Here is an 11,053-nt window from a genome sequence, read left to right as displayed (position 1 = left end):
CTGAAAGTATCAAAGGCTAAAGGTTTTGTAAAAATGTGTGCAAGTTGATTTTTAGTAGAAACATGTGTAAGTTTAATTTCACCTTTTGAAACATAATCCCTTATGAAATGATGCCTTATATCTATATGTTTGGTTCTTGAATGTTGAATAGGATTTTTAGAAATGCAAATAGCACTAGTTTTATCACAATAAATTGAAATAGTGCCTATTGTTAATCCTATATCAATTAACTGTTGTTTCAAAGAAAGTACTTGGGCCACACAACTTCCTAATGCTATGTATTCAGCTTTTGCATTAGATAGGGCTATTGAATTTTGTTTTTTACTGGACCAACATACTAAAGAATTTCTAATAAATTGACATGTTCTAAAAGTGCTTTTTCTATCCACTCTAAAACCTGCAAAGTCAGAATTTGAATAACAAATTATTTCAAAGGAAGTGCTAAACTTAGGATACCAATTTCCTAACTTTTGAGTTCCTAATAGATATCTTAAAATCCTTATCACTGCTGTCAAATGTGATTCTTTTGGATCTGATTGAAATCTAGCACACAAGCAAACACTAAATATGATATCGAGTCGGCAAGCAGTCAAGTAAAGTAAAGATCCAATTATCTCTCTAAATTTCTTTTGATCAACAGATTTTCCCTTAGGGTCCTTATCCAACCGAACTGAGGAACTCATTGGTGTACTAACAGGTTTAGCATTGTCCATTTCATACTTTTTGAGGATGTCCTTAAGATATTTAGATTGACTAAGAAAAGTACTATCCTCAATTTGCTTAATGCTAAAGCCAAGAAAGTAACTTAAATCTCCCATTAAACTCATTTCAAATTCACTACTCATTATTTTAGAAAATTCATCACAAAGATTTTTATTTGAAGATCCAAAAATGATATCATCCACATAAATTTGAACAATGAGTATATCTTTTCCAAATTTCTTTAAAAAGAGTGTTGTTTCTACACTTTCTTTTTCAAATGGTCTTTCAAGTAAGAAAGTGCTCAACCTCTCATACCACGCCCTAGGTGCCTGTTTCAATCCATATAATACCTTTTTTAACTTAAAAATATGATTTGGGTATTTAGAATTTTCAAATACAAGTGGTTGTTCTACATAAACATCTTCTATAATTACCCCATTTAAAAAGACACTCTTAACATCCATTTGAAATAATTTAAATCCTTTAAAACAGGCAAAGTCTAATAAAATCCTAATTGCTTCAAGTTTAGGTACAGGGGCAAAAGTCTCTTCAAAATCAATCCATTCAATCTGATTATACCCCTTAGCAACTAATCTAGCCTTATTCCCAATGACTACTCCTGAGTCATTCATTTTATTTTTGAATACCCACTTAGTTCCAACTACACTTTGATCCTTTGGCCTTGAACTTAATTCCCAAACTTTATTTCTTACAAATTGATTTAATTCTTCTTGCATGGACAAAATCCAGAATTTATCTAATAGTATTTGATCAATATTAGTCGGTTCAATTGTTGAAATGAAGGCTGAATGATTGACTTCTTTGTTTAATCCATGCCTAGTCCTTACACCCTCACTAGGTTCACCAATTATCAACTCCTTTGGGTGTTTTTTAGAAAATCTCAAATCACTAGGCAAAAGGTTTTCTATCTCTAAATTTTCTTCCAATCCTTCTTCCAAATTTTCTTCCAAATTTATCTTTTCAATCTTTTGGGAGTTATCCTCAATCTCATCTTCTACAACTTTTGGCTCTTCCAAATTTCCATTTTCATCAAAAACAACATGTGTGATCTCTTCAATTTTCAAAGTTCTTTTGTTGAACACTCTAAAATATTTTCATCCAACAAAAATTCCCTCATCTGATTGGATCAAATTTTCTTAAGGCAAATTTTCCATTATTATGAATGAACACCTTGCATCCAAAAACATGCAAATGACTCAAATTTGGTGTTCTACCCTTTAACAACTCATAGGGTGTTTTATTCAATTTTGATCTCACATTCACCCTATTCAGAAAATAACATGCAGTGCTAATCGCCTCAGCCCAAAAATATTTTGGAAGTGAATATTCTGCCAACATTACTCGGGCGCCTTCTATTAATGATCTTTTTTTTCTTTCGACTACCCCATTCTGTTGATGGGTTCTAGGTGTTGAAAAGTTGTGATCTATTCAACTTTCCTTACAAAAATCCTCAAATCGTTCATTTTCAAATTCTCCTCTATGATCACTTTGTATATTTATGATTTCACACCCAAGTTTTCTTTGAATCCATGTTGCAAAGTTTCTGAATTCCTCAAATAATTCACCCTTATGAAATACAAATCTAACCCAAGTGAATATAGTGTAATCATCCCCAATCACAAATCCGTATACCTTCCCTCCTAGGCTTACAGTTTCAAATGGCCCAAAAAGATCCATATGCAAAATTTCCAATGGTTTACTTGTTCTAAGATCTTTATTGGTTTGAAAAGATGACTTCACTTATTTACCTAATTTACATGCATCACAAAGGTGGTCCTTAGTAGAATCTTGTTTTGGTATACCTCTCACTAAGTCTTTTTGGGTAATTCTCCTAAGATTTTTCATGCTAGAGTGACAAAGTCTCCTATGTCAAAGCCATGACTCATCAGATACAGTTTTTAAACACAAAGTAGTAGGAGAATGAAAGCAATTCAAATCTAGCATATAAACGTTGTTTACCCTTTTTCATTTAAAACATCTTTACTATTAAGGCTTAATATACAGCTATTTTGAAAAAAATTGATACAATACCCTTTATCACATAGCTGACTTATACTTAACAAATTATTCTTTAAGCCTTCTACTAATAACACATTTTCAATGAAAAAGTTTCTAATATTACCAATTATACCTAACCTAATCACCTTCCTTGTCGTGTTATCTCCAAGTGTAACCTTGCCTCCACTCCTAGCTTCTAGTGAAATGAATTATGTTGAATCTCCAGTCATACACTTTGAACATCTGCTATCCAAGTACCATATGCTCTCATGAGGCCTTATGTGAGATTCATCCTGCAAAAATATCAAACGTTAGACCTGGGAACCCAAACAAGTTTGGGTTCACCTTTTGGCAATTTATAAAAAGATGCATGTATGAAATATCTAGGGGTATGCATCTTAGGTTTCCACACCAAATAGTTTTTTATCCTCTAAGTACAGGTGTGTCCTATATGTCCAATCAATCCACAAATATTGCATTTAACATTAGGAAAAGATTTCCTAAGTCTTTTACTACTCATTTGATTTTTTAGGGATTGCATAAATTTAGGATACAAAATAGGATTAGTGAAATCTTCAAGTTTTGGAGGTATCCTATTATCCTCGAGAGCTTTTATCTTCAAAATATAATATGAATTCATATCCTTCAAAATCTGATTTGAATAATTTGATCTATAAAGTTTGCTCTCCGATTCATCCTTAAAATTTTTAAAATCTTTTTCAAGTTTTTCAATAGATGATTTATAACATTCAAGGTTCTTATTCAAGTCATCAAACTCATCGAGTAATTTGATGTGGTTGCAATCAATTAAAGCATGATCATTTCTAAGGATTTCATGTTCCTTTTTATGTTCTTCCAATTCCAAACTAAGGCTAGCATGCATTTTCTTTGTCTTCCTATATGCTTCATGCATGTGTTCAGAAACTTCAAAAAGTTTATCATATTTTAAGTCACATACCTCTTCCTGATTTGAATGATCAGATATGTCGGCCATTAAGCATAAATTAGTGACTTCTTCTTCCTTTTTTGTCTCCGATGAATCTGAAGCTAAGTCCAACCAAAAAGCTCTTTGGAACTTCTTTTTTCCCTTTTTCACAAATGGTTTCTCCTCTACTTTCTCCTTGCTAGGATTGGATTTGAGTAATAGGCATTCCATCTTTATATGTCCAGGTTTCCTGCATTCATAGCAAATTACTTCATTAGAAAATTTTGCATTTCTATTGAACTTACCTCTATTCCATTATTGGCGTCTCTTTTGCTTCCTCTTCAAAAAAATTCTGAATTGTCTAGTCATCAAAGCTATGTTGTCTTCATCCTCAGATTGTGAATTTTCATTTTCAAACTCTTACACATTCAATGTTATGTTCTTTTCCCTTCGTGGTTCACCTGCATCAAGATTTCTTTGGCTTACTCCTTGCTCGTAAGAAATAAGCGAACCAAGAAGATTGTCAATGGAATATATGTTTAAATCTTTAGACTCTATAATTACAGTAATTTTAGCATCATAAGTAGTAGGCAAGTATCACAAAATTTTATTAACCATTTCAGCATTTGTTAATTCCCTACCTAAAGCATGCAAAGAGGTGACAATTTGTGTGAATCTTGTATACATTTCATAAATTGATTCATTTGGTTTCATGTGAAACAGTTCATAATCATGCAACAAGATATTAAGTCTAGATTGCCTTACCTCATTAGTCCCCTAATATGTTATACAAAGTCTATCACATATGTCCTTCCCACTTTTGCAAGTAGAAACCCGCATGTAGTCTTTTGATTTTAAAGCACAAAAGAAACTTTTCAAGCATTTAGCATTTAGTTGTGCTAAGTCACATTCTTCTACTATCCAGTCTGTAAAAGGTGTTTCAACTCTAATTCCATCAACTAGTCTAGTTGGTTTTGTATACCCTTCTTGAATTAAAATCCACATACGATAATCAAGTAACTATAAAAATATAGACATGCATGTTTTCCAAAAATCAAAAGGAATATTTTCAAACAGTGGAGGTCTAGTTATAGAATAACCCTCACGTGTATTTTTGTTTCCAAATGTAGCCATCTACGTTAATAAAAAAGTAGTCTAAACTTATGATTTTGAAACAAAGCTCTAATACCACTTGTTGAAACTCGTTTAATAAGAATTAGGATGTTAAGCCTAATTAATTATCCCAAGGCTAACCAAGAGGGGGGTGAATTGGTAATTAAAAAATTTTAAACCCTCTTTTTGAAATTAAAGGAAACGAAAATTTAGTTAGAGAATTTTTCTACAAAACATTTTTCAACCACAAAGTCTCAATCACAAAAAGTAAATAAGCAGAGGAAAATAAATGACACCAGATTTATAGTGGTTCGGGAACTAGACCTACATCGACTCCCCAGAGGCACCCTCTGAGTATTGCACTAATACCAATAGTGACTCTCCTTTAGCACCCACAGAAAGGTGGAGAAGCCTTTACATACTCTTTTCACCACTATCCGGTGCGGCAGAGAATTGTCGTCCTTTCACATTCCCTTGATGTCGATAGAGAACCGTTCATCCTTTCACACTATCCCCAGTGTTGGTAAGTACCGTCATCCTTTCACACTCCCCTGATGTCGGCAGAGAATCGTTCATCCTTTCACACTCTCCTGGTGTAGGCAGAGAACCCTTCATCTTTTCACACTCTCCTAGTGTAGGTAGAGAACCCTTCGTCCTTTCACACTCTACTAGTGTGAGCAGAGAACCCTCGGTTGTTCACACTTTCTAAGTGTCGACAGAGAACCGGATCTTCCTCAAGATCTTCTTCACAAGTCCAATCTAAAAGAAAAGAGAGAAGAGTGAAGTAATCTCAAACTTTAAAGTGGAAACACTTACCCTTGAGTACCAAGTGAAAACTTCATGCTCCAATGGAAAGAAATCTCCTTCAAATGCTCTCTCACACTCTCTCCTTGACTCTCTTCTCAATAGGCACAAAGATATATAAGCAAAAAGATTAAGTGGCAATTTAGAATGGCCTATATATAGAAGAGACATGAAAAACCATCTAAAAATGGCAAATTTCAAGTTATCATGAACACGATCGTCCTGTACGATCGAAAATCGTCCCGGACGATTTTACTTAAAAGCCTTGAAATGAACCTATTGTATATGTGTACGAAATTTTTTCGTACACACTGATCGTCCTATACAAACCAAGTCGTCTAATACGAACGGTTATCACCGGTTGGTTCCAAAAACTCCACAACGAACTTAGAAAACTGTCTTAAGTCGGTTATATCATCCTGGGATGAACCAATGTCGTATGGACGAAATGCTCACAGAGCCCAAGTCGTCCTGGGACGGTATGAAATTTGTCTGGACGAAATTCATATAGAGCCCAAGTCATCCCTGAAAATTTTTCTAGACAGTTCCTGTTCGTTCCATGTGCTCTTAGTAGGAGATAACTGACTGATCATCCCGTACGAATGGATATCGACCCGTATGATTAGTAAAAAATTTTATAATCTCCTTAAGTTTGTGTGTATGTTTTTATTCACTCAATTACAATCACTCCCTCTCAATTCAAATAACATTTTTTAGCTTCAAAATTGTAAAGTATTTCTTGCAAAATTTCATTTGAAGTCTTCATGTTCGAGAGTTTGATTCACCTGAAATGTTAGTACACACAAGAGAAAATACAAATTTTCTAAAAAATTATTAGGAGATAACTACACATAGAACAATAATATTTTGAATCATAAAAACTATACAAGTTACAAGAATGTAAAACATGCAAATAGCAACTGTCTTAACAAATCCAAAAATGATAGATATCATTACCAAGACCCCTCAATTATGACACATTTAACACACTTAAGACTAGACTAAGTGTGATCTTTATTCATGCATAGGAAAATTAGTGTAGTGGTATCTTAAAAATATGATTGTGTTATTTTTATATTTATATGCATCTATTTATTTATGTTTGTGATTTGTTGTGTGTTTTTTTATTTGTAAAAATTGCTTATAGAATTTTCTCTAATCATCACACATGAACAGGGTTTTGCTCACATCATATTGTATGATCCACTTTCATATTATATGATATATATATAAGTCATTATATAAACAATGTTTAGTGAATCAAATAGCCTAAATTTAAAAAAATATTGGTGATCGCACTATATAAACACACATTTTATACTATACGATATATGTGCCAATGCAGTTTAGACAAAAATAAATTCATCCAGTATGATCCATTATTGAATATCATACTATATAAAAACTATTCATACATGCTATTCTATTTTGGTAGCATTCATACAATTGACCCATCGAGATGAACAAAAAATTCAAAAATCATTCAGTACGATACTCAATCATAGAGTATGATTTGACCAACTTTTTGAATTTTTTAGATGAGATGATTCATCTTATTCAATGTTTTTGTATGATCCACTTTGTACTATATTATTTGGATATTTTCTATAAATTAAGTTAAAATTTCTTAGATTAATCACACAAACATTTTTCCATCAGAGCTTTCACAACCCTCATTCCCTATCCTTAACATCATAATGTCTAAAAAGAGGGCAAGCTCCTTCCTAGAAGTACTTCTCATCCTCTAGTCAACTATATATTCTAATGCTAAGATGACGAAGTAGCATATCATTGCTATCAAGTTTCCCAAATCGCAAAGCAGCAACATTTTGTCCCATGGAATTTTGAATTATGCCGCCAATACAAGCTTTCAAACCCTTAAAAGCACCATAAGTATTTAGCTTGTAGTACCCCAAATGAGGTTTAATCCATCTAACAAAAACATCTTTGGAGGAGTGTCTAATAAGGCCTTCCCCCAAAATGCAAAATTGCTCAACAAGATGAGTGGAATTATTGAAAAGATCTCACTTTTTTCTTAACTTGGTTGTTAATGGACTAAGCCTTCATAATAATATTCTCATGCTTAGCCTTATTCGTACTCTTCCAAAGAAATTAGCAAATAATCGTAGGTATCACATTTCTAATATGCTTCTTGGTATTAACCATATAATCATGCAAAATACCAATAATGTTGTTATTATTATTAAAAAAAGAGAGGTAAATAAATTATCAAAATAAAGTTACACTTTAAGGGAAACATGGCCATTAGCAAAAACATGATTCGAGTTCTTAATATGGTAGCAGTATAGACATTTAGACATCATGTAGACACCTCTCTTCATTAAGTTCGTATCAATGGGAATATAATTGTTGTAATTTCTCTATAGAAAAAAAGAGTAAGATGTAGGAATACAATTTTGCCAATAAGAAGAAAACATAATTGACTTTGGTTGAACATACCTAATAGAATGCCGAACCTCTTTGAACTGGAAACTGACATCATTGGATTTATTAAATAAAATACAATCTATTTGATCAAGTTGAAGCGGAATTTACACAATAATATTAATGAGAAAATCTAAAATCACTTTAAAAAGATAAGATAAATTTCATGACCCATCATGAATAAAAATAGCCACTTTACAAGCACTAATTGTATGAGTGTTGAGTAAATTATAAATAGAAGGGAACCCAAGCCAGATATCTTGCTAAAAAAAGATGTCCCCACAACCCAATTTCCATTGAATGAAGTTTTCAGCCTCCCAATTAATAGAACAAAGCCTTTTCCAATTTAAAGAACTCCCATTTTTGAAGAAATAATTAAGAGGATGCTTATCAACATAATATTTAGCCATCATAAACTTGGACCAAAGGCTATTTTTAGACCTAAAATTGAACCAGAGTTAAAAAGAGAAAGTAAGGTCCATGTCACTTAATATCTTAAAACCTAACTTGCCTTCTTCCTTAATACTAGAACATCTACCCCAAGAAGCCCAAACAATAGCAGATTTACTGTCTTTAACCCCCAGAGAAATTTATTAAAAATCCTTTCAAGTCTAGTGCAAATATTCTTAGTAGGAGATAAAGTATGAAATAAATATATAGGAATAGAACAAAGAACACATTTAATCAAAACTAATCCACCCCCAAAAGAAAGGAAATTAAAAACCCAAGTAGAGAGTTTTTTTTTAAACATTAAAAATAATGTCCCTGAATAAATGAGATCTTTTCCTACCTCTATAAAGAGGGGTGCCTAAGTATTTAAGAGGAAGCTGCTTGTGTAAAAAAACCATAGTTGTCCTGAATGGAAGAAATCCTAGGATGAAAAATAGACTTAGCAGTAATGAAGCAACTTTTTATAGGATTAAAAATTAGTACGTTGAAAAAGGCCAAGAAATTTAAAAAAATATTTTAAGCATCTTCCTGGACCCATTCGTAAAAATAATAAAATCATCAGTAAAACTTAAATGAGACACAACCAAACCACCACAAATGCGATATTGTAAATTAAGGTGATTTATAAATAGATCATTAAGGCCTAAAGAGAGAAATTCAACAACTATAATAAAGAAAGGAGGAGATAAAGGATCCCCTTACCTAAGACTATGAGTAGATTTGAAAAAACCATGGTTCTTCCCTTTTATAATCTTAGAGAAAAAATAATGCTCATTACTATTATTAATGAGTCTAATAAAATATTAGTTAAAAACAAAATTATGAAGCATAGTATAAAGCAAATCCCAATTCAGATTATCATAAGCTTTGGTAATGTCAATCTTAAAGAAGATATTCTCTCCTACAATTTTAGCTTCTAAATCATGAACAAGTTCTTGTGTTAGTAAGACATTATCAAAAATAGAATGACCTTTTACAAAGACAGTTTGCTCAGGGGAGATGATATTAGGAAGAATCAAAGCAAGTATAGACATAATTAATTTTAGAATAAGCTTGTAAAGATAAAGAAAACAAACTAATGAGATGGTAATCATTCCAGAAATTAGTAACCTCACTCTTGGGTATCAAAACAATAACAGTAGAACTTAAAAAATTTGGGTAAGAATTGCCATTAAAAAAATCAACAATAACACGAATAAGGTACTCATTAATGATATGCCAAGTTTTTTGAATGTATTTAATAGTAAATCCATCAGGTCTGACAATACAATCATTATTCATCTCTTTCATAATCGTCTCAATCTTAGTAATAGAAGAAATCGTAGTGAGCATAGTCTTATCTTCTTCCGTCACAAGTAATGGGATAAAAGAGAAATCCAAATCTAAGTCAGGGATAAAGCTTTTCTTTTAAATCTCCTTAAAATATTTAACACTAGAATCATAAACTAAATCAGTAGACTCAATATAATGATCTTCTGGAGTGGAGATCTTGTGAATATAACAAGAGACTTTTTATGATTCACAATATTATGGTAGAATTTAGTGTTCCTGTCTCCCTCAGCAAAAAACTTGCAAGTAGCTTTTTGTTGGGAATTTTCTTTAATTAGGATCTTATGAGTGCACGAGGGTACTAATTCCATTTATATTAGTAATGATCCAACCAAAGGCTTTCTTATAGGTTTTTATAACCCTAATAAACTTAACCTCTTAGGTTTCTCCTAACTCAGCATAAGGAATGATAGGTAAAGTTGATTCCTTTGCTAAAAATGAATTTTTTAAATGAGTAAGCAAGGCTTTTAAATCAAGAACTAGTTTGTATACAATTGATGGTCTCAAAAACTTCCCTACATATGATGTATATAATATTTCATATCTCAACTAAAAACTTTAGGGGCTTTACTAATTATATAAATAGAATCTTTATCAACCTCTCTTATGTCATCTTTATACAATACTCACTCTAATGAATTATCAATAAATAATTCATCCACATAATCATCTACCATGTCTTCTCTATAATACTGCTCACTATGATCTTTAGGAAACTTCATCGAATTCAAGAAATTAATGGTCACTTTTGTTAAAATAGTTGCTATTTGCATGTTTTACATTTGTTTTTGACAACTTGTATAATTTTGAATATATCAAACATTATTGTTCAAATGGTAAGTTATCTCCTAACATTTTAGAAGATTTGTATTTTATCTTGTGTGTACTAACATTTCAGGAAAATCGAAACTCTAGATTACGAAGAACTTCAAATCAAAAATTCAAGCATGATACTTTGTGTATTTGAAGCTTGTACTTTTCTTTAAATAAACTTGAAAGGAGTGATTGTAATTGAATGAATAAAATATACACACACACATAAGGAGATCAATTATAAATTTATACTGATTGTAGGGACGATCAGACAGTTATCTCCTATTAAAGATCACATTGAACAAAATTAGGAACTGGCCAGAAAAATTTTCTAAGTCTATTCGTCCAGGACGAAATTAAATATCGTCCAGGACGATTTGTTCTCTGTAAAATTTTTGTCACGATGAAATTAAATATCGTACATGACAAAGTTTGCTCTCTGTAAAATTTTTG

This window comes from Dendrobium catenatum, unplaced genomic scaffold (genome assembly GCF_001605985.2).
Source record: "Dendrobium catenatum unplaced genomic scaffold, ASM160598v2 fragScaff_scaffold_238, whole genome shotgun sequence".
Taxonomy (NCBI): domain Eukaryota; kingdom Viridiplantae; phylum Streptophyta; class Magnoliopsida; order Asparagales; family Orchidaceae; genus Dendrobium; species Dendrobium catenatum.
This window is presented reverse-complemented; position numbering follows the sequence as displayed.